The following is a 24,177-nucleotide window of genomic DNA, read 5'->3' on the forward strand; positions in this document are numbered from 1 at the left end:
ATATATGCACTTACACACACAGTATCTCACAAAAGTGAGTACACTCCTCACATTTATGTAAATATTTTGTTATATCTTTTCATGTGACAACACTGAAGAAATGACACTTTGCTAAAATGTAAAGTAGTGAGTATACTAAAAATTTGCTGTTCCTTCAAAATAACTCAACACACAGCCATTAATGTCTAAACTGCTGGCAACAAAAGTGAGTACCCTAAGTATAAATGTCCAAACTGGGTCCATTTAGCCATTTTCCCTCCCCGGTGTCATGTGACTCGTTAGTGTTACAAGGTTTCAGGTGTGCATGGGGAGCAGGTGTGTTAAATTTAGTGTTATCACTCTCACTACCTCATACTGGTCGCTGGAAGTTCAACATGGCATTTCATGGCTAAGAACTCTCTGAGGACCTAAAAAAAAAGAATTGTTGCTCTACATAAAGATGGCCTAGGCTATAGGAATATTACCAAGACCCTGAAACTGAGCTGCAGCACAGTGGCCAAGACCATACAGCGGTTTAACAGGACAGGTTATATTTAGAACAGGCCTCACCATGGTCAACCAAAGAAGTTGAGTGCACATGCTCAGTGTCATATCCAGAGGTTGTCTTAGGGAAATGGACATATGAGTGCTACCAGCATTGCTGCAGAGGTTGAATGGGTGGGGAGTCAGCCTGTCAGAGCTCAAACCATACGGTGCACACTGCATCAAATTGGTCTGCATGACTGTAATCCCAGAAGGAAGTCTCTTCTAAAGATGATGCACATGAAAGCCCACAAACAGTTTGCTGAAGACAAGCAGACTAAGGACATGGATTACTGGAACCATATCCTGTGGTCTGAGGAGATCAATATAAACGTATTTGTTTCAGATGGTGTCAAGCACGCGTGGTCTCAACCAGGTGAGGAGTACAAAGACAAGTGTGTCTTGCCTACAGTCAAGCATGGTGGTGTGAGTGATGAGTGCTGCCGTCACTGGAAAGCTACAGTTCATTTAGGGAACCATGATTGCCAACATGTACTGTGACATACTGAAGCAGAGCATGATCCCCTCCCTTCGGAGACTGGGCTGCAGGGCAGTATTCCAACATGATAATGTCCCAAAACACACCTCCAAGATGACCACTGCCTTGCTAAAGAAGCTGAGGGTAAATGTGATGGACTGGCCAAGCATGTCTTCAGACCTAAACCCTATTGAGCATCTGTGGGGCATCCTCAAACGGAAGGTGGAGGAGCGCAAAGTCTGTAACATCCACGAGCTTTGTGATGTTGTCATGGAGGAATGGAAGAGGACTCCAGTGACAACCTGTGAACTCCATGCCCTAGAGGGTTAAGGCAGTCCTGGAAAATAATAGTGGCCACACAAAATATTGACCCTTTGGGCCCAATTTGGACATTTTCACTTAGGGGTGTACTCACTTTCATTGCCTGTGGTTTAGACATTAATGGCTGTGTGTTGAGTTATTTTGAGGTGACAGCAAATTTACACTTTTATGCAAGCTATACACTACTTTACATTGTAGCAAACTGTCATTTCTTCAGTGTTGTCACATGAAAATATATAATAAAATATTTTAAAAAATGTCGGGGGAAGTGCTCACTTTTGTGAGATACTGTGTGTGTGCGTGTGTCTATATATATATATATATATATATATATATATACACACGCACACACACGCACACACACGCACACACAGTGGTGATCGAAAGTTTGGGCACCCCAGGTAAAAAAATTGTATTATTGTGCATAAAGAAGCCAAGGAAAGATGGAAAAATCTCCAAAAGGCATCAAATTACAGATTAGACATTCTTTTAATATGTCAACAAAAGTAGATTTTATTTCCATCATTTACACTTTCAAAATAACAGAAAACAAAAAAATGGCGTCTGCAAACGTTTGGGCACCCTGCAGAATTACTATCTTGTACTGCCCCCTTTGGCAAGTATCACAGCTTGTAAATGCTTTTTTGTAGCCAGCTAAGAGTCTTTCAATTTATGTTTGAGGTATCTTTGCCCATTCTTCCTTACAAAAGTCTTCCAGTTCTTTGAGATTTCTGGGCTGTCTGTCACACACTGCTCTTTTAAGGTCTATCCATAGATTTTCAATTATGTTGAGGTCAGGAGATTGTGAAGGCCATGGCAAAACCTTCAGTTTACACCTCTTGATGTAATCCCCCATGGATTTTGAGGTGTGTTTAGGATCATTATCCATTTGTAGAAGCCATCCTCTCTTTAACTTCAGCTTTTTCACAGATGGCATCAAGTTATCATCCAAAATTTGCTGAAATTTTATTGAATCCATTTTTCCTTCTACTCATGAGATGTTCCCTGTACCACTGGCTGCAATACAACCCCAAAGCATGATTGATCCACCCCCATGCTTAACAGTTGGACAGAGGTTCTTTTCATTAAATTCTATGCCCTTTCTTCTCCAAACGTACCTTTGCTCATTCCGGTCAAAAAGTTCAATTTTAACCTCATCAGTCCACAGAACTTGTTTCCAAAATGCATCAGGCTTGTCTATATGTTCATTTGCAAAGTTCAAACGCTGATTTTTGTGGTGAGGCCGTAGAAGAGGTTTTCATCTGATGACTCTTCCATGAAGACCATATTTGTACAAGTATCTCTTTATAGTGGAATAGTGTACCACAACTCCAGTGTCTGCCAGATCTTCCTGGAGGGATCGTGCAGTCAAACGTGGGTTTTGAATTGTTTTTCTCACAATCCTGCGAGTTGTTCTGTCTGATATTTTTCTTGCTCTTCCAGATCTTGCTTTAACTTCCACTGTTCCTGATGACTGCCATTTCTTAATTACATTCCAAACAGAGGATATTGACATCTGAAAACACTTTGCTATCTTCTTATAGCCTTCTCCAGCTTTGTGAGCGTCAACTATTTTCATTTTCGAAAGAGGGGGGAAGAATTTGGGACTTTAAATGAGGACATGACATGGTAGGGTCATAATACCTCCATCCCTATCAATTAATTAAAAACAAAAAGGGGGTTGGGACTTTGAAATGAAACCGCGGGTGCAATCAGGTTAAATGGGTAAAATAAATAAATAGTATCATAAATATGGATGGTGTGTCCATGTGTAAGGTCATAACACAAAAAATATTTTTAGAGAGTATTACATAAAGTTGATAACAAAACAGAATATACAGTAATATCATATACAAGTTACAGTTCCTTACATGTATTACATAAATAGACGCACATGGTACTTAACATAACACAATTGCACATGTATTAGTCAATATGGACCTTGGTGTCTACCTGGGAAAGTAGCAGCATAAAAAATATAAAAAATATAAATAAATAGATAATGAAAATATGGTAAATGTATAATAAAATAGCATGGCATCTATAATATGAATATGTTCACTCGTCAGGAGCAGATGCGATGCGTACAATTGTACATATCTGAAAATGATGTAAACAAATTGGGTAATAAGTTAAATGGGCCAAAGAAAATGAAAGAAAGGGGGGGGGGAGAAAAAAGCGAAAAAAGGGGGAGGGAAAGGGAAAAAGGCATAGGACTGACCCCCAATGATACTCACAGAACTACTGAGGCTAATTAAGGTAAAATATGTAGAAACATGAGGGAATGAATGGTACATGAAGATCGTCTTTGCCGGGAGCTGTGGTAATGGGGTACATGGAAGTCACTCCATAATGGTGACACATGATTGATAGTAAAAGGAAAGGTGACCCCTGTAATAAAAATAAAAAATGGGAGTGAATGTGTTAGAATGAATAGAATGATAAAGGGATAGATAAATATATATTGACATTAGGATGAATAGAATGATAAAGGGATAGATATATATATATTGACATATATACTCAATAAAGGAGAGTAGAGAGAAATTAGTGTAAAAGTGAATCCCAAGTGAAACACATGAAAACTGAAAAAAGTATTACATACCCCAATACAAAGTAATCGACCTCTAATAAAAGTAAAAAAAATAATTTCAGTTTCGGTTTTCTAGGCAACTGCTTAGATCCCATGGTGCTGATTGTTGGGGCAAGGTCAGATGAGTCTGGGCATTTAAAACCTTTGAGATTGACATCTCCCAGACTATGCTTGAGAACAATCCATGACACTGGCAGGTCTCAGCCTTGCAAAGGGGGCAGTGCATGCTATAAATTCTGCAGGGTGCCCAAACTTTTGCAGACACCCTTTTTTTGTTTTCTGTAATTTTGAAAGTATCAATGATGGAAATAAAATCTAACTTTTGTTGACATATTATAAGAATGTCTAATCTGTAATTTGATGCCTTTTTAGATTTTTCCATCTTTCCTTGGCTTCTTTATGCACATTAATACACATTTTTACCTGGGGTGCCCAAACTTTCGATCACCACTGTATATACATATATGCAAAATGTTATATTGGCCTGACTAAATGTATGTTTCTAAAATTGTACTACTAGTCCTGACCACAATAAAGGAAGATACTATGTGCCCAACCAGTGTACATTCCCAATTAACATAGTGAAGCATACTTATTGTTCATAAAATCTGGCTGTCTTCATGAGATGTATATTCTTTAACACTGAACTCTCTGTTTATCATGTACTACTCCTTTTCAACAAAATTTCAATAGTTTATAAATACTGTGAAGTTTTTCCCATGAGAAATGTATATTAAGTTAAACATGTCTCTTTAGACAGGATAGATTTAATATAAGAAAAATGAATTTACTTGCTATATTGCCATGTGGGGCACATTCTATTTATATCAGAATGTAGAACAGCAAAGATGCATTACCAATTGATGTTGTAATGCAGTATTGGAATCTATATGACATGACCAAAATGGCACAATAGTGCTTGATGATTTCCTATGCACACAGGTGTCCATAATGTTGTATTTATGGTGAACTCAATCAGTATGCACATGAACACATGTAATAATGCAGCATTTCATTCTAAAAGCTCATTTGAAGTGACGAAAGCCCAGCACTGCCTCATATCATGTTGACAGCTTCTTTCTAATTGAAAACCCATACTGGCATGTAGTCAACAGGAAAGAAAGCAGTGCTGGCCTGGTCATTGCTCTGGCTCATTAAACTGGGTATGTGTATTTTTATCTCCTGCTATCCTGGTCTATTTAAAACAAAACTATAATGTTTACCTTTACTAACAAGATTTTAATTAGATTAATGTACAGATAAAGAGGTAAAAGAGTTAAAGATCAATTTGAATACTATATTAATTGCAGTTCCTAAAACATAGGGATATTGTGGTGAATTGGAATTCAGTTTTAAGATGCATTTTTCGTCTTTATCTAAAATTTATTTATTTATATTTGATGAATAACTCCTTGGTTCGTATATGTTTGGAATATTGCCATATTTAGCCACTCAGTACGCTAAAAGCTTTGAAAATAAACATAAGTAGACACATTTTTTTTTTTAATTCATACATGGAATATTTTATGACATTTTATTAGCTAGAATAGTACAATGAAAAATCTGAGGTTAATATGTTTTCCTGCTTTCACAAGGACTTTTGACTTTATTAGCGCATTTGCAATAAGTCACTGTCATTAGCTTTTTTTCCTTCTAGTAGACAATTTTAAATAGAAAAAAAAAAATCCTTCCTGTGGTTTTACAAGCATTAGTTGTTATGTAGTTTATTGAAAATCCTTCTTCTTTCCCAGAGCAATGTTGCTGTACACATTATTTACCTCCATTCCCATATTCATCCACTTAATAGGGTCAACAGTGAGTAGACGCACTAATCCTTTGTCTTTACTTTGAGAGCCAATTAAACTTCTGTTTAAGTAAAGTTAAAGAAGCAAGTGCCCAAAGTAAGTGCAAAAGCAAAATCTGTTCTACTGCATTACACTCTTAAATTTTTTCACATAGGTTGAAATGGCAATATTGAAGTGTGCTGAAATTATAATAACTGTGAAGCAAGAAGCTTTACTATGCAGGCTAATGAGAACCAGGGAGTATTTCTATATACCCAATATATATCATGGATTGTTCTAGGATCAAGGAATGGGAACAGCTTAATAGCAGTTCTGTTCTTCCAAATTACTTAAAAGGTGACTATACATACTGTATGCGTAGATGAGAGGTGCTCTAGAGGATACGTCTGTATATGCTGACTTTAACTCTTCTGAGGTGCATATCTCTTCAGCTTATTACAGTTCCTAGAGACAACTGTGAAATATCCTCTTACTCCCTAAGGTTTTTTGTAAAGTGTCACACCTTGTGCAGACATACAGTAGACAGAGAACAGGCAGTTAAAACCCAACCAATTTCTCAGTTTAAAAAAGTTAATATGTTACAAAATGCAAAACTTTTTTCATTTTGGATAGCGTAAGGGAGGGTTTTTTTCTTGCCATATGCATCCCATTAAGGAGATTTCCCTTCACTTCCTGTCCCTTAGACAAAACAGGAAATAAGAGGTAATCCCTCCAAAGTGATGGAACCCTAGGGTGGCACTAGGGTCACCGGAACTAGTGTTGCCATTGGAAGATGTCCCCTCTATTCCTGTTCTTGTGTCAACACAAAATTTTGGATTTTTTTTTTTACCTTTCACTAGAGATGATAACAGTAATTAAACAAATAGAGAGGGTGACTTTCCCTAGAAGGGCGCAGGCAGTCACAAAAACTGACAGGGGTTCTAATCCTCCTTCATTCTATCCTCATATGTTTCCAATTGGGGAGATTACAAAATGCAAAACTTTTTTAATTTTGGATACCGTAAGGGAGGGTTTTTTCTTGCCATATGCATCCCATTAAGGAGATTTCCCTTCACTTCCTGTCCCTTAGCCAAAACAGGAAATAAGAGGAAATCCCTCCAAAGTGAGGGGATCGCAGGGTGATACTCGGTTCACCAGAACTAGTGTCCCCATTGAAAGATTTCCTCTATATTCCTGTTCTTGGGTCAACACAAATGTTGGATTTTTTTAAGTTCCACTTGCGATGAGAATAGTAAATAGAACAAATAGAGAGCTTGAATTACTCTAATTGGTGAGCAGGCAACAATAAAAACTGACGTAGTCTAACCCTTCGCCACTTTACCAAAACTAAAAAAAATATTTATGTTTTACACTTCATTTTCTTTCTAAAGTAGCTATAGCATGATGAAAAAAAAAGCCAGTAGATACCCGGCTGTGAATCCGCAGGTTGTCACAGCCTTGTGTCCACAGTTAAGATGCCGGTGCCAAAGAAAAAAGATGAAGTGAAAATGGCTGAGGTGAGCACATCGCTGAATCATTTTCAAGGCTGCTATTCTACCCATCCATGACAGTTCTGTGTACATTTTCTGAGTGAGAATTTTGGTCACTTCTTGGATTAGCGGTTCAAGGTTGGCTGCTACCACGTCTGTTAGAGATGGAGTCAGTTGTAAACCAAGATAGGGGATGGCTGTGGAGGTCCAACTGTATGGAAGCGTTTTCTCCAAGTGTGATCTAGTGGAGTTGTGGGAGCCTAGATCCAAAATAAGAGATTTGTGTAAATTAACTTTATAATAGGAGACTTTGCTGAAGGTTTCATGTGTGAACGGAAGCGATAGGATAGGGTTAGTGAGGGAGAGTATCACGTCATCCACAAACAGGCTAATGACGTGAGAGGAACCGCAGGAATTTAAAGCCGTATATGTGTGGGTTGGAGCAAACAGCTTCAGCTAATGGTTCTATCATAAGGTTGAATATTGTGGGTGACAAAGGACAACCTTGTCTGGTCCCATTGGTTATGGGAAATGAGTGAGAGAGGAGTCCAAACATAAAGACTTGGGCGGAGGGTGAGGAATAAAGGGCCAGAATTGCATCCAAAATCATGCCCCTGAAACCAAATTTACGCAATGTGAGTTGCATATAGTTCCAGTGGACTCTATCAAATGCCTTCTCTGCATCTATGGAACGTTTTCGTAGAGTTGGCGTGATATATTACGTTCAAGATTCGTCTAGTGGCGCCTGGAGCCTGTCTCATAAATCCTAGTTGGTCGGTTCTAATTAACAGCGGCATTAGGGCCGATAATCTATTTGCCAACAATTTTGCATATATTTTGACGTCCACATTTAGTAGCGATATTGGACGGAAGTTCGCGGGTGTGTCTGGGGACTTCCCCGGTTTGGGGAGTGTGACTATATGGGCTGAGAGAAATTCTTTAGGGGGTGAGGAGATAGGGGGCGAGGTTAGGGGCCATTGTTTTGTAGTAGGCATTAGTGAAGCCATCTGGGCCAGGGGCCTTGTCACTGGGTAGAGATTTGATAATTTTTTGGATCTCCTCCTCCATAAACGGAGCGTTTAGGGTTTCCTGGTGGGCTTCTGTGAGGGTGGGGAGTTGTATAGTGTCCAGAAAGCAGTTGATATCAGCATCAGAGGGTTGGTAAGTGCTACAGTCAATCTTTTAGGTTGTAAAGGGCACCATAGTAGTCCGCAAACGCGTTGGTGATGTCTGGTAGGTTGAATAAGTTGGTCATGGAGAAGGGGTGGAAGATAAACTGGATTTTGGCCTTGGAGTTGCTTAGTTTCAGCTTGGATGCCAGGAATTTGCCTGCTTTGTTGTTAAGATGATAATAGTTAAGCCTAAGGGAACGTAACATGTTGTCATAGTCTTGAATTAGTAGTGACCTCAAGTTCGCCCTTAGCTGTGTCAGTCGGTCCGAGCGTTGTGCTGTAGCGTCCGTTTTTTTTTATGCAATTCTAGCATGTGGATTTCGCTAAGGACGGAGGATAGGGCTTGTTGATGTTTTCTCTTTTGCCTGGCACTCAATTGTATTAGAATACCCCTCATATATGCTTTTTGGGCACTCCAGAGGGTGACACCTGAGACATCCTGTGTGTCGTTATCTGAAAAGAAATGTTCTAGGTGTTGTTTCAGAGATTTGTCAAGTTCTGGGTCTTGAACCACTCTATTGTTACACCTCCATATACGAGTGGAGGGATGAGTAGGACCAAGATTCAGAACAGTCGTGACAGCCGCATGGTCTGACCAGGTGATGTCCTGAATGTCGACAGATGCCACCCACTGGAGGAGCCATTTATCTGACAGTATCAAATCAATTCTAGAGTATGATCTATGCCTGTAAGAGAAATATGTGAAATCTCGTTCATTAGCATGCAAACATCTCCAAATGTCATTGAGATCTGAAGTGTGCAGAAGGCCACGCAGTGAAAGAGCGCGGCCCTTGTCCCCCACAGATGAGTCCATGACAGGGTCAGGAACTACATTAAAGTCCCCACAGAGTATCAGGCTCCCCTTGCGCACCCCAAAGACTCTCTTGAAGAGGGACCGTTAAAATCTCAGCGGCAGTGGGAGCGTAAAGAGATACCACAGTCATCAGCACTTTTTCAATAGAGCAAATGAGGATGATATATTTACCATCATTGTCGATATAGGAGTCATGTAGTTCAAAGTCAACAGAGTCCCTGATAGCCAGAAGAATAATATGTTTTTTAACAGCAGCAGATGATAGAAAGACATGAGGGTAGGCAGGATGTTTGCAGAACTGCGTAGCGTCTCTTTGAATGTGAGTCTCCTGGATAGTCAGGATGCCTACCTGTTGTTTCACCACTTCCTCCCACATAGTCCCCCGCTTGGCCGGGTGGTTGAGGCCATTGGCATTCAAAGTCAGGAACTTAAGTCCCATCTGTGTTCCAGTATCGGGAAGATATGGTAATATGTGGATACGTCTTAAAAGGGAGGCCAAGCATGGGATGCGATCTTCTGGGAAACAGGAAGAGATTGTTTTTGGAGATACGGTGACATTCATGGAAGAAGGTGGTGCCATGGTCAATGGACAAAGTATCGCGGTAATATAACTGGACCAAACTTTGTGTGTACTCCATAGTTGGGGAAGAAGTGGTGTAGCGTAACCCAAAGTAAACTGAGGGGTGGGTAAATGGTGGTTCCAAACATGAAACCTAAAAAGGAGAAGACCCCAAAAATATAGGGCTTCGGGCAGCCGGAGCTATGACAGCTGTGCGAGGGAGTGGTGGAGCAGAGCGCTCAGAAAAGGAAGAAGAAAACAAAGTAAAATAATTGAAGCTTGGCGGGGACCAGGGTTCTAGGCAGAATTGATCTGAGTTGCAGTAGGCATTGAGGGGGCCTCTGATGAGGGCAGCTGAGGTCTTAAATGCTCTTTGGAACGCATTGCTGGACAGGTTCTGTGCCAGGGAGGGCCGGGCGGAGGCGGTTGTGTTGGTATAATATTCCACGAGGTGAGAAGGGCAACTCCTTCCTCTAATGAATGAACCACGGATGTGACCCCATCATGAGTGATGATTAAAGTGGCAGGATATTTCCATTTATATGGTATAGTATGGTTGCGGAGGGCTTTAGTAACCGTGGCTAGATTTTGGCGTTGTTGCATAGTATGTTGGGAATAATCCGGAAAAATTTGAACATTTCTTGCTTTGTCTGGTAGAGAGTCGGTCTTTCTGAAGGTGTCTAGGAGTTTCTCTTTAACTTGGAAAAAGTGGATCCTCATAAGTACATCCCTAGGAGCATCTTTAGGGATATGAGAGGGTTTTTGGATACAGTGGATACGATCAATGGTCAAATCCGCTTGTGACAGATTGGGAATCACTGCTGGAAAGATGTCTTTAACATAGTGAGGTAGTTGAGCCGGACTCACGCTCTCTGGGATGCTCCTCACTTTGAGGTTGTTTTAACGGGAGTGGTCTTCCAAGTCAGCAATTTTTGTATTGAGCCACTGAATTTCGTCAGTATGATCAGCATGAGCATCCACCATGGCATTAAATGATTGGGCACAGGCAGAAAGCTGCTCTTCTACTTGTGACACTCTGGTATCTAATACACAGACTTCCTCTCTGCAGTGTTTAATACCTTGCCAAAGACCAGCTTGCAACGATGCCTTTAGTGACAAAAGCATTTCTTTGAGTGTAGTATCTGAAATGGTTTGTCCTGTAGTGGGGAATGCTGCAATGGGGTCTGGTGTGCCCATGTCCATTCCAGAAGGAGAGTCAGTGGCACTCACCTCTGCCCAGGAACTGTTTATGGCCTCCTCACCAGTGTCCCTTCTTGGCCTCGATTTAGCAGGGCTATTCAGAGGGGTATGGTTAGGATCTGAGGCTAGCATGTCATCTCCCGGAGCCAGGGCGGTGCCTTGCTGTTGTCCCGGGTGATGGTGCAGGGAGGTCGGGAGATGACGGATAGAGGGTTCACTATTATTGTTGTGGGGGATTTCGGGTTTCATGGATGGGAAAAAGAACTGCAGCTTCCGCGGTGGGGGTGCTTCCCGGTGGCGGCGAAGCATCTCCAATTGTGGAGAGCTGGTGATAGTCAGGCCGTACAGTGTATGCCTCCCTGAACTAATAGGTGCCCTGGTCCCAGGTGTGTTAAAGGTTTACATGCGGCCTGTGGCCAGTACAGACTCATCCGGCTCCTCCTCTGGCTTCTGGCGGCTGGATGTTACTCGAGGCCGCAGCTCCGGCCTAGTAGGTAGGCCGCGATCGATGGCGAGCGGCGATCCAGGGAAAAGCACTCAAAGATTGGTATCAATCGGTGCAGAGGAGGGTGGTCAGTCCAGATACGAGGGTGGTTTGTGATTTGGGGCTGAATTCACGCCGATGTTTGCAGATTTGTGATCCGGGATGGCAGAGCTCTCCAGGAACACGTCCCGTGCAGCACACGTCCAAAACACGCCCAACTCTAAAGCATTCTTTAGAAAATAAAACATTGATGAAAAAGTACAATGTCCTCATTTTTATTTTTTGTACAAAGTTTACAAGCCTTGATGTCTCTTTCTCTAATACATTATTATTTTACCATACCTGTAGAAAACACTGTGCAAAGCCACCTGCTTGTTTCACATTTGGGACCTCAATTTTTCTTTCATCTCAATAATATGGAGGAAATATCTTAGTGTGGAGTAGGCAGGTTAGTGACTTTTTCCTTACAATGTAATTCTGAAAATGTCTGTTCTTCCTTTGAGTGTCAATTTAAGGTCCAATTAATTTTCCCTCTTCTCCCACAAAAAAAACCCTTGTAATTAACCTCCCTGCCTGTCTGTTTATGTCAGAATTTCTGTGCTAAAAGTGGTACATTGTTTTGCATGGAAATATGTTTTATATTTTAGGCCTGTAATTCTTAGGAATAACTCACTTAAATCTGTCCAAACAAGAGTCTAGTAGACATCCCCGGTATGATAAAGTTTGAAACATAAAATCATAAAATTACAATGTTATTATAATACATTTCATCAAATTCATTGTTTTCGAAGTGGAGATATTTCATTATAAGGGAAAATCTGTACTCGGGGGCGCAGCCTGATCCATATCACAGTCAATAGATCCCCAAGTCTGCACATCACTGAGCCCACAAAAAGTAAAGGGCTCTTTCACACGGTCCGCCTCTGTAGGCGGATCCATGTTGCTCAGCGGGGATCGATCCGCGATCCCCGCTGAGCCGGCGGATGACAGCTCCGTCTCCGCTTGCAGAGCGGAGAGGGAGGTGTCTCAGCCCCCGCTGCCCTCTATGGGTGATCAGATGAGAGCGGACCGCCTATCCGCTCTCATCAGATCCAATCCGATTACTGAACGGATGGAAAAATAGGGTTTCCATCCGTCCAGATTTCACGGACAGGATCGGATACGGATGGCAGCGGGTGTCAGCGGAGGTGTCTCCGCTGACACCCGCTGCCCCATAGAGCTGCATGGAGGATCCGATCAGATCCACCTAAAAAACTGACAGGCAGATCTGATCGGATCGCCCGTGTGAAAGAGCCCAAAGGCAGGGCACTAGAAAAGCCTCTAGGTGAAATGGCATGATACAAAAGTTGTAATTCTAACAGATTACACTGTATCATGTCATTTTTTTTTTTTAATCTCCTGCCGGTTCCACCCCCCTGCGACGCGGTGCTCGAAGGGAAGGGAACTGGAAAAAGGTGCCAGCATCGGCCAAGCACAGAGCGAGAGGACAGTGGAAGGAAGGCTGAAGGAAGGTTGGGTAGGATGGCGGGGGAATCGCAGAGGAAGGTGAGTATCATTCTGGGGTAATCCTGAGTGTGGCTCCGGGTTACCACTTTTGGTACTGAAAATTAACCCCAAAAAATTAACTGCTAGGAAGGTTAATAAATTCAACTTGTTTAACCACTGCAGCTCTGGGAGGTCACCCCCTTCATGACCAAGCCATTTTTTGCGACATGACACTGCTTTATTTTTACTGACAATTGTGCAGTCGTGCGACACTGTACCCAAAAAAAAGTATGCCCCCCCCCCCCCACAAATAGAGCTTTCTTTTGGTGGTATTTGGTAATCTCTGTGGTTTTTATTTTTTGCGCCAATTTTTTCCATCAATTTTGAAAAAAATATATATTTTTTTCTTTCTGCTATAAAACATATCCAATAAAAAAAAAATTTAGAAATCTTCTACATGTTTTTGGTAAAAAAAAAAATCCCAATACAATGGTGATTGAAAGTTTGGGCACCCCAGGTAAAAATCTGTATTAATGTGCATAAAGAAGCAAAAGAAAGATGGAAAAATCTCCAAAAGGCATAGAATTACAGATTAGACATTCTTATAATATGTCAACAAAAGTTAGATTTTATTTCCATCATTTACACTTTCAAAATAACAGAAAACATAAAAATGGCGTCTGCAAAAGTTTGGGCACCCTGCAGAGTTAATATCTTGTACTGCCCCCTTTGGCAAGTATCACAGCTTGTAAATGCTTTTTGTAGCCAGCCAAGAGTCTTTTAATTCTTGTTTGAGGTATCTTTGCCCGTTCTTCCTTACAAAAGTCTTCCAGTTCTTTGAGATTTCTGGGCTGTCTGTCACGCACTGCTCTTTTAAGGTCTATCCATAGATTTTCAATTATGTTGAGGTCAGGAGATTGTGAAGGCCATGGAAAAACCTTTAGTTTACTCCTCTTGATGTAATTCCCTGTGGATTTTGAGGTGTGTTTAGGATCATTATCCATTTGTAGAAACCATCCTCTCTTTAACTTCAGCTTTTTCACAGATGGCATCAAGTTACCATCCAAAATTTGCTGAAATTTTATTGAATCAATTTTTCCTTCTACTCGTGAGATGTTCCCTGTACCACTGGCTGCAATACAACCCCAAAGCATGATTGATCCTCCCCCATGCTTAACAGTTGGACAGATAAATTCTATGCCCCTTCGTCTCCAAACGTACCTTTGCTCATTCTGGCCAAAAAGTTCAATTTTAACCTCATTGGTCCACAGAACTTGTTTCCAAAATGCATCAGACTTGTCTATATGTGAGGACGTAGAAGAGGTTTTCTTCTGATGACTCTTCCATGAAGACCATATTTGTACAAGTATCTCTTTATAGTGGAATAGTGTACCACAACTCCAGTGTCTGCCAGATCTTTCTGGAGGGATCGTGCAGTCAAACGTGGGTTTTGAAATGTTTTTCTCACAATCCTGCGAGCTGTTCTGTCTGATATTGTTCTTGCTCTTCCAGATCTTGCTTTAACTTCCACTGTTCCTGTTGACTGCCATTTCTTAATTACATTCCGAACAGAGGATATTGACATCTGAAAACATTTTGCTATCTTCTTATAGCCTTCTCCAGCTTTGTGAGCGTCAACTATTTTCAGTTTCAGTTTTCTAGGCAACTGCTTAGAAGATCCCATGGTGCTGATTGTTGGGGCAAGGTCAGATGAGTCTGGGCATTTAAAGAGATTGACATCACCTGGTCTTCCCAGACAATGATTGAGAACAATCCATGACACTGGCAGGTCTCAGCCTTTCAAAGGGGGCAGCGCATGCTATAAATTCTGCAGGGTGCCCAAACTTTTGCAGACACCATTTTTTTTTGTTTTCTGTCATTTTGAAAATGTCAATGATGGAAATAAAATCTAACTTTTGTTGACATATTATAAGAATATCTAATCTGTAATTTGATGCCTTTTGGAGATGTTTCCATCTTTCCTTGGCTTCTTTATGCACATTAATACAAATTTTTACCTGGGGTCCCCAAACTTTCGATCACCACTGTAAGCTTATTTTGATTGGTTTGCACAAAAATTATAGCGTTTACAAATGATGGGATATATTTGTGGAATTTATATTTATTTTTTTATACTAGAAATGGCAGTGATTAGCAACTTATAACAGGACTGCGATATTGTGGCAGACAAATAGGACACTAAGGGGTTTATTTACTATAGAACCTAGTCGGCAAATGGGTGAACAAATGGTCACAAGCGACTAAAAACCATAGATAATTACTAAATCTACTCGGAAAAGGTATTCATTATAGTACAAGGTGAATACATATTCGTGAAATCAAATTCACTATAGGTCGCATAAATCAGTGACCGTCTAAATCAGTAGTCGTGGTAGAAGCAGGTGAATTGTACCTGAAAATAATGTTTATAGCTTAATCAAATATTAACCACTTTAGGACCGGAGGATTTTCCTGCTTTACGTCCAGGCCACTTTTTGCAACTTGGCACTGTGCGACTTTAACTGACAATTGCACGGTCGTGCAACGCTTTACCCAAACAAAATTTACGTCCTTTGTTTCCCACAAATAGAGCTTTCTTTTGGTGGTATTTGATCACCTCTGCGCTTTTCATTTTTTGCCATATTAATAAAAAAAGAGCGACAATTTTGAAAAAATAACAATATTTTCTACTTTGACAGTTAAAAAATATCCAATATATTCCATTTTTGTCATATATTTAGGCCAAAATGTATTTAGCTACATGTCTTTGACAAAAAAATTCTCAATGAGTGTATTTTTAACCGCTTTAAGACCAGAAGATTTTACCCCATTCCTGACCAGGCCATATTTTGCTATTCAGCACTGCGTTAATTTACCGAACAATTGCATGGTCGTGCGATGCTGTACCCAAATAAAATGTATCTCCTTTTTTCCCCACAAATAGAGCTTTCTTTTGGTGGCATTTGATCACCTGTCCGATTTTTACTTTTTGCGTTATAAACAAAAAAAGCGACAAATTTGAAAAAATAACAATATTTTTCACATTTTTTTTATATGAAATTCCTATTTCAGCTATGCTGAATCCTGTAATCTGTCACTGTCTGTCACATAGGAGATCCGCCCGCTTTGTTTACACAAGCGGGCAGATTTCCTTACTCGATCCCCGACGATCGGGGAAGAGCGGCGGTGATCACCGCCTCTCCTCCCCTGGCTCGACTCCCGCTGTGTCTGAATACAGTGGGAGCGAGCCTCCGGCGGCGCGCACGCGCCACCCACAAGGGGAGGAGTCCAGCAACGTAAGTCTACGTCGCTGGACGGAATCGAGCCACTTTGACACAGTACGCTCCATGTGAGCGGTCGGCAAGTGGTTAATGGTTAAATGGTTTCTAAACATGTGGTATATTGTTTGGAGATGATCTGCTTTTAAATTTCTTGAAATATTGTTGTGAAAGCAGAGGTTTGCTTGAAAGTCTGAGAAGAGATAAATTCACCCTATTTTTAGAACTCTGTACTGACACAAGTATGCCCAGAAGGAAAACTAGTCACAAGCCTACACTAATTTCATTTTAGCCTCATGCTATAGTGAATTCTGAAATGTGTGAATGCCAAACAAGTGTGAATTTGTGAGAGCTAGAAAACTATGTACTATTTATATATAAATGCAAGTGTCAACAATTGATTGTCTTTGTATAATTGTTGCTTTCACAAACACATACATTTTATATTTGAGATAAATTCTATAATTCCTAAAATAAATTGTCCTTGCTGGGTTTTTATGCTGCTTCTCATTCCTTTTTTTTTTACCACTTAAGGACCATGCCCATCCTTGAAGCCATACCCAGCCTTGGAACCAGATGGCATATTACAGAAACAGGTTGGTCAATGGCACTCAGAACTTCCAGGGTACCTCTGCATTGATTAACTTTTTGTATCCCAGGGAATTAGGGCTGTTTAACACCACAGAGATGGAGGCTCCATGCATGTGGTAGCACAGTGGCTAACTGCCCATATGGAAGAAAAATATTTCCAATATATTTAGGGAAAACATTTTAAAAATATATTGAATATGGCCAACATTGTAGCATTTCAAATATATTTCCAATATATTTGGGAAAAATAAATTAAAAATGTTTTTTTTTAAAATATATTTTTAATATATTTTTCTTCCATGTGGGTGGTTAGCACTTCTGCCTTGCAGCACCTGGGTCATTGGTTCAAATCTCAATTATGCCACTATCTGGTTAGAGGTCTGTATCTTCTTCCTCTGTTGTGGTGTTACAAGGTATTCTATTTCTGATAGGTTTCACATAGTGGAAACAAATGAAATTAAATTATAAATAAACTAGTGGGTTTTATACCAAAACTAGAACAGTTGTACACACGCACAGATTGTTGGCCCACCGATCGGCCGTCTTTTGTCCAGTGTTGTTTGTTGGTTGAAATGTGCTCTAGACTTGCACTGGACTTTTGTTGGCCAACAAAAACCAACTTCAGAAGTGATGTCATGTGATGGTTGACTTTCCGTGTGTTTTTTCTTCTCTGAGCATGCCCAGTCTTGCTCATCTGATTTTTGTCTGCCGAAATCTGTACTGACTGAAGCCCCGTACACACGCACAGATTGTTGGCCGTAAATTGTCGGCCAACGTCCGATCTGCCGATTGTAGGCTTGTTAGTATGATGCTTCCGACAACCAACTGCAAATTTTTTGGCTGAAAAAAATCTGGTGTGCATGCTATAAAATTTTTGTTGGGCCAACAAAGAACGGCCGATTTTTCCTCAGTCAGTACAAATTTCGGCAGACAAAAATCAGATGAGCAAGACTGGGCATGCTCAGAGAAGAAAAAACACAGGGAAAGTCAACCATCACATGACATCACTTCTGAAGTTGGTTTTTGTTGGCCAACAAAAGTCCAGTGCAAGTCTAGAGCACATTTCAACCAACAAACAACACTGGACAAAAGACGGCCGATCGGTTGGCCAACAATCTGTGCGTGTGTACGGGGCTTGAGGAAAAATCGGCCGTTCTGTTGTTGGCCAACAAAAATTTTATAGCATGCACACCAGATTTTTTTCGGCCAAAAAGTCGCAGTTGGTTGTCGGAAGCATCATACTAACAAGCCTACAATCGGCCGATGGGACGTTGGCCGACAATTTACGGCCAACAATCTGTGCGTGTGTACAGGGCTTTAGAAGTCTAGTGTGATCCTGCACCCATATTTAAATATTGGATGCTGATGAGGAATGTGCTTGTCAACAATTTGTGTGAAGCAGCCCTCACAAAGTTGACATTTTCCTGCTTTGTACCCTTCACATGCCCAACAATTTACAACTTTTGTGCGATGCGTAAAACCTCAGCCCAAAAGGGTTGCAGGCGGCTACAGGACCAAAAAATGTGGAGAAGGGAACCCACCTCCTCACCACATCTCCAGCAAAGGTCCGAGCAAGAAGGGAACATTCTGTGTAACCTGACCGGAGTGTAGTACCACCTGGTCAGCAGCTTGTATCCCGCTTCCTGATATTTGGTACAAGTGGAAGTTTTGTACGTGAAGAACATAATGCGATCAATCTGGTGGTCCGTGAAAGAGAGGCCCAGGTCGCGTTCCCACCTGGCAAGATACAGGGGGCGGGAGGAAGGGTCATCCAACGGCCCCGTTAAAAGGCGGTATATCAAAGAAATGGTATGTCGTAATGGAGAGGTCGACGCACATAGTTCCTCAAAGGGCTTTAGTCGTCTATTAAATGAGGTTGCAGGTGGAAGGGACTGTAGAAAATGTGCCAGTTGCACTTTCTGCCAGAAGGATAGAGCCGCAAAGGAGTTACTGGAAAAGAGAGCCTGACGCGAGACCCATTTCCCTTGAGCAATGAAGTGCCTAGCCTGGTGGAAGCCGTCGGACTTCAAGACGTGGAAGCCTTTATCTGTCCTACCTGGGGAGAAGTGCTGATTTTCGAGCACCGGGAACAGAGGCGAAGGAAGAGAGGCAATTAGGCCTGCCTCGCACATCCTACGCCCTAGCTTAAGGGTAGCTCCCACAGTCGGATGTTCTAACACATGTTTAGGCAAGTCGGAAGCACCCCACAGGAGGGAGTCCGGAGGGGGATCCCCCGGACCTCGCTCGATCCTGATCCACTGTTTTAAGTGACTATGAACCTGCCAGTCCACAATCCTGGTAAGGTGACATGCTTCGTAGTACATCGTCGCGTCTGGGAAGGCCATACCTCCACAGAGCTTGGGCATTCGGAGAACCTTGAGGGCAAGGCGGGGGGGGGCCCCTCACCCACAGAAATTTACGGAAGGTCTCGTTGATTTTGCGCAGGAAGGCCGAAGGGACCGCGATTGGAAGGGCTTGCAATACATATAGCAAACGGGGCATGACATTCATTTTGATAATATTGCAATGCCCAAACCAAGAGAACAACCCCTTCTGCCACTCCTCCAGGTCCTTCCGAATACGAGAGAGGAGAGGAGGGAAGTTAAGTTCGAACACGCGGTCGAGACAGTTGGGGAGGGAGATACCCAAGTATTTGATATGGGATGAGCTCCACTTAAATGGGAAGTCTCGTCGGAGGAGGGCCAGCAAAGCCGGAGGCATCGCCACAGGCAGGGCCTCTGACTTCTGATGGTTAATTCTATAAGATGAAAGAGCTTCGTAAACACGAAACTCCTTCAGAAGATTAGGCAGGGATACAAGCGGTTTCGTTAGGAAAAACAGGAGGTCATCGGCGTAAGCCGCAACCTTCGGGGCCAGCGATGAGGAGATGGTCAACCCGGCTATGTCCACGTTGGCTCTGACGGAGCGCAAAAAGGGTTCCAGCGTCAGGACAAAGATCAGGGGCGACAGGGGGCAACCCTGCCGCGTCCCATTAGAGATCTCTAACGAGTTGGAGAGCAGACCATTTATCTTAACACAGGCCGACGGGCTGGAGTAAATCGCACGGATCCAAGACAACATACGTTGCCCGAGGCCGACATGCTCCATCGTCCCCATTAGAAAATCCCAGTTTACCCGATCGAATGCCTTTTCGGCATCCGTCGAGAGAAGCAGCATAGGGGTCTTCCGCTCACAGGCCAAATGCAACAAATCCAGGGCTTTCGTTGTATTGTCCCTGGCCTCTCTGGAAGGCACAAAGCCCACCTGGTCGTCGTGGATCAACTGTGGGAGCAGAGGGGCCAAGCGAGATGAGAGGATCTTGGTAAACAGTTTCAGATCCACATTTAGGAGCGAGATGGGTCTATAGCTCTGGCAGAGGAGGGGGTCCTTGCCCTCCTTCGCGATTACAGTAATATGTGCGCGAAGCGAGTCCACCGGAAACTCAGCACCCAAGCCTGCCGCATTATATGCGGCCAGAAAGTGCGGGGAGAGAATGTGCGCAAAACATTTATAATAGGTCAGAGAGTATCCATCTGGACCCGGAGCCTTGCCTTTCTGAGAGTTCGCCAAGGCGCTCAACAGTTCATCGGGGTGAAGAGGCTCCTCCAGGCGCTCCACGGCATCCAGCGGGAGGGCAGGAAGACCCGAGGCACTAATATATTCTTGAATCCGAGAGCGGAGTTCGTCCCGCGCGGAAGCAGTCGTGTCAGGGGTCAGGTTGTATAGAGAGGAGTAGTAGCGGCGAAAGGCTTCCGCTATGTGGTCCGTTGCGTGTACCTTCCGGTTCGGGGTGGCGAGGATTTCCTGGATGAATGTCTGCGCCCTCCGCTGTCGCAGTGCGCGTGCCAAAATTCTCCCACATTTGTCCCCATGTTCATAAAAGACCCTTCTACACTTAGCTAGCGATGCCTTCACCCTAAAAAGGGTCAGGGAGCGCAACTGCTCACGAAGAACAGTTAGTTCCTGAAGGACAGATTGGGCCAAGGACCTCTTATGAGCAGCCTCCAGCGACTCCAGTCGCGCAAGAAGATCGTGCATCTGACGGGCACGCTCCCGTTTACGCTGTGAGCCGATCTTTATTAGAACCCCCCGCATATAGCTCTTATGAGCTTCCCAGACCATCAATGGAGGACTGTCCGGGAGGGCATTGGAGGAAAAGAAACGCCCAAGCTCGACTTGCAGCTCCTCCAGTACTTTGGGGTCCTGGAGGAGACTGTCGTTCAGCCGCCACTGCCACTGCCGAGGCTCCGGGGACCGCAAATCCAGCTCAAGGATCACCGGTGCATGATCGGACACAGTGACAGGGCCGATGGAAGACGAGACGACCTTACCCAGCAAGGCCTGAGGGATCAGGAAGTAATCGATACGCGTGTAGGAAGCGTGGGGGGAGGAGTAGAAGGTATAATCCCGGGACGACGGGTGAAGGATCCGCCACACATCCACAAGGTGGAAGGCATGAAACCCCTTTTTGAGGCGTTTGAGAGCAGCATAGGAGATGTGGGAGGCGCCTCTAGACGCATCCTGGACCGGATCCATGACGAAGTTGAGATCCCCCCCTAGAAGGACCTGACCCTCCATGAAGTCATGGAGTTGCGACAACAGTGGTTCGAGACAGGATATCTGTCCAGTATTCGGAAGGTAAAAATTGGCGAGGGTGACCGGGACAGAGCCCAGACGGCCCTTAACAAAAAGAGCCCGGCCCATGTCGTCACTCCACGAATCTAGAAATGTCCACGGGGCTCGTGCATTAATCAAAATGCTGACCCCTCTTGATCTGGAATCAGGTGAGCAGCTGTGGTAGACAGTAGGGAACCGTCTGTCGCCCAACTTCGGAAGTTTGGCGGCTCTAAAATGGGTCTCCTGCAAGAAGGCAACGTGGGCCCGAAGACGGTGAAGGTCATTCAAAATGGTGGAACGTTTCTCCGGGGTGTTAAGTCCCTTGACGTTGAGGGTCACCAAACGGACGGGGTCAACCCGGGGGGTGGCCATCTCAAAAAAAAAAAAAAGGGGGGGGGGGAAGGAGGGATCGGGAAGAGGAATGGAAATCAAGAAATAAAGTTTAGGAAGCGGAGGAGAAGAGGTAGCAAGGAAGCAATAATAAGGGGGGGGGGAGAAGGTAAGAAACTACTGTGCCAATGGGCACTATGAGAACTAGTCTCTGGTCTCCTGAGGTGCCAGACCCACCACCCCTAACCTGGGCGGAGTGTGGGGAACCTCGGTCAAGAAAATCCTATGGGGGGAACGGGGAAGGACACCAACAAAGGAGGAAAGTGGTGACCGCTCCCAGCCGTCCCCCTCTCGGCAAACTTGCGATATAAACCACATATATGTAAGAAAAAAACGTTAAATAAGAATGTAACAGCACACATAAACAAGAGCGTCCATCATGAGCATAACTTAGGGAGAGTCGGAAGGAGGAAGACCCCCCAGGGGATGCACAACCACACCTCCCCGAAGGGCCTATCCCGGCCCCCGACACTCCGGGTGCATCCAGACCCCACCCCATCAAGACCCCACCGGCCCGCGGTCCCGCAGCCCCGCGAGGCCCCCAGGGGGGGTCCCTTCAAGCAGCATAAGACCAGTCTGAGCAGGAGGGATGGCCCCGAGGGGAGGGACTGAGGAGTAGGAAGGGGGAGGAAGAGAGAGGGGAAGGCGGAAGGGGGGAGGAAGGAGTGTGGGAGAAGGGTGGAGGAAATGAGGGGAGAAGGGGGAGAGGAAGGGAGGGGAGAGGAAGGAAGGGGAGAGGGAAGAGGAGGAGGGGGAAGGAGAGAGGGAAGAGGGGGAGGGGCAAGAAGGGGAAAGGGGGTTAATGTAAAAGAAGGGAGGGGGGGATGGAGGACATGGAAGGGGGAGAAGAAGGGAAGGAGGGGGAGGAGGGGAGGAGAGGGGAGGAGGGGAGGAGAGGGGAGGGGGGGAGGAGGGGGAGGGGAGGGGGGGGAGGGGGAGGGGAGAGGGGGGAGGGGGGGGGAGAGGGGGGGGAGAGGAGGGGAGGAAGGAATGAGGAGAGGGAGAAGGAGCCGAGCATACCCCAGAATAGCTTCAATAAACAACTAAGCACCAATCCCAAATATTAACCATGCAGCCCAAGAGCTCAGAGGCCAATCCATGGGCAGCGAGCGGGAGGACCCAGCCCCAGCCACCCAAAAAGCAGGGCAATAGGCGCCACGGAAACAGCGCTAGTGTAAGCACAGTCGGGCCGGGTCCCCCCCCCCACCGCACCCACGCCGGTATCACAGAGAGAGCATCCCGCAGCTCCCCACGAGGCGGAACCCGGGTCTCCGTGCCTCGGGAGCCCGGAGCCCGGCAGCCCTCCCTCCACACATATCAACAACATTGCAACTGAAAACTACAGTGACAGCAGCCTCCAGCGTCCCCCATCCCCCCCCCCCCCCCCCAGAGCCAGAGTCCGGAACAAGGTAGTTCGAGCACATAACCAGTCAGGAGCATATACACCCCTGTCCCTGGAACAACGGAGGGGAAGAGACCACAGCGGCTGGGGGGGGGGGCAACAACATCCAAGGAAAGGAGAGCCACAGTCGTCACCGGGGATCAAAAGCAACGTCGGACCATAGTCCAGGAGAGAGAGGGCTAATAACGCAGGGACCTGTAAGGGTTAGCACGGGGTACCAAGGGACCGCAGGATGGCTCCCGAGGGATCGGGCCGCATTGCACAGTACCAGGCTCATCAGGGAGCCGCACGGGAGGGGGGGGGCAGCACGGAGCGGGCCACAGCAGGCGGACAAAAAGTCACAGGGGGGACAGTGCAGGCAGTCCATGGGCAGTTCCGCTACAACAATCACTAGACAGCGCCGGGGCCGGAGTGAAGGGGAGAGAGGGGAGGGGAGAGAGAGGAGCGGGGCCATACTCACAGACCGATGCCGGCAGTGAATTAGGTCTCAGGGGCCGCGACCTCCGGCCCCCGGGAGCCCTCCCTCGGACGCTGATTCCACCGGCGCTGTCTTCTAGGCAAGGGGCGGCTGAATCCTCCAGCTCCCCGACCAAGGTCACGGTCCGGGAGCAGCGCCATCCAGTCCGGGAGATCCACTGGGGGTACATCCAGGAAGGCGAACAAGGCTGTCAGATCAGCGTGCCTGCGGAGGGTGAAAGAAGATCCGTTCTTCCGCACTGTGAGTTGCAGGGGGAATCCCCAGCGATAGGTAACCTCCGGACTCCTGAGTTTTTCCAATAAGGGCTTTAGCATCGCCCGGCGCTGAAGTGTGCCGCGGGCAACATCCGGGAAAATCTGTATCGTCGCCCCATCAAAGTCCACCGGACCCCTCGCCCACGCCTCCCGAAGCACCTTCTCCTTCACGGTGTAACGGTGGAGGCGACAGATCACGTCCCGCGGTCGGGAGGGGTCAGACGGCCGAGCACCAAGGGCACGATGGACCCTATCGAATTCAAAG

Source organism: Pelophylax lessonae (assembly GCF_965119305.1).
Source record: "Pelophylax lessonae genome assembly, chromosome: 4".
Taxonomy (NCBI): Eukaryota; Metazoa; Chordata; class Amphibia; order Anura; family Ranidae; genus Pelophylax; species Pelophylax lessonae.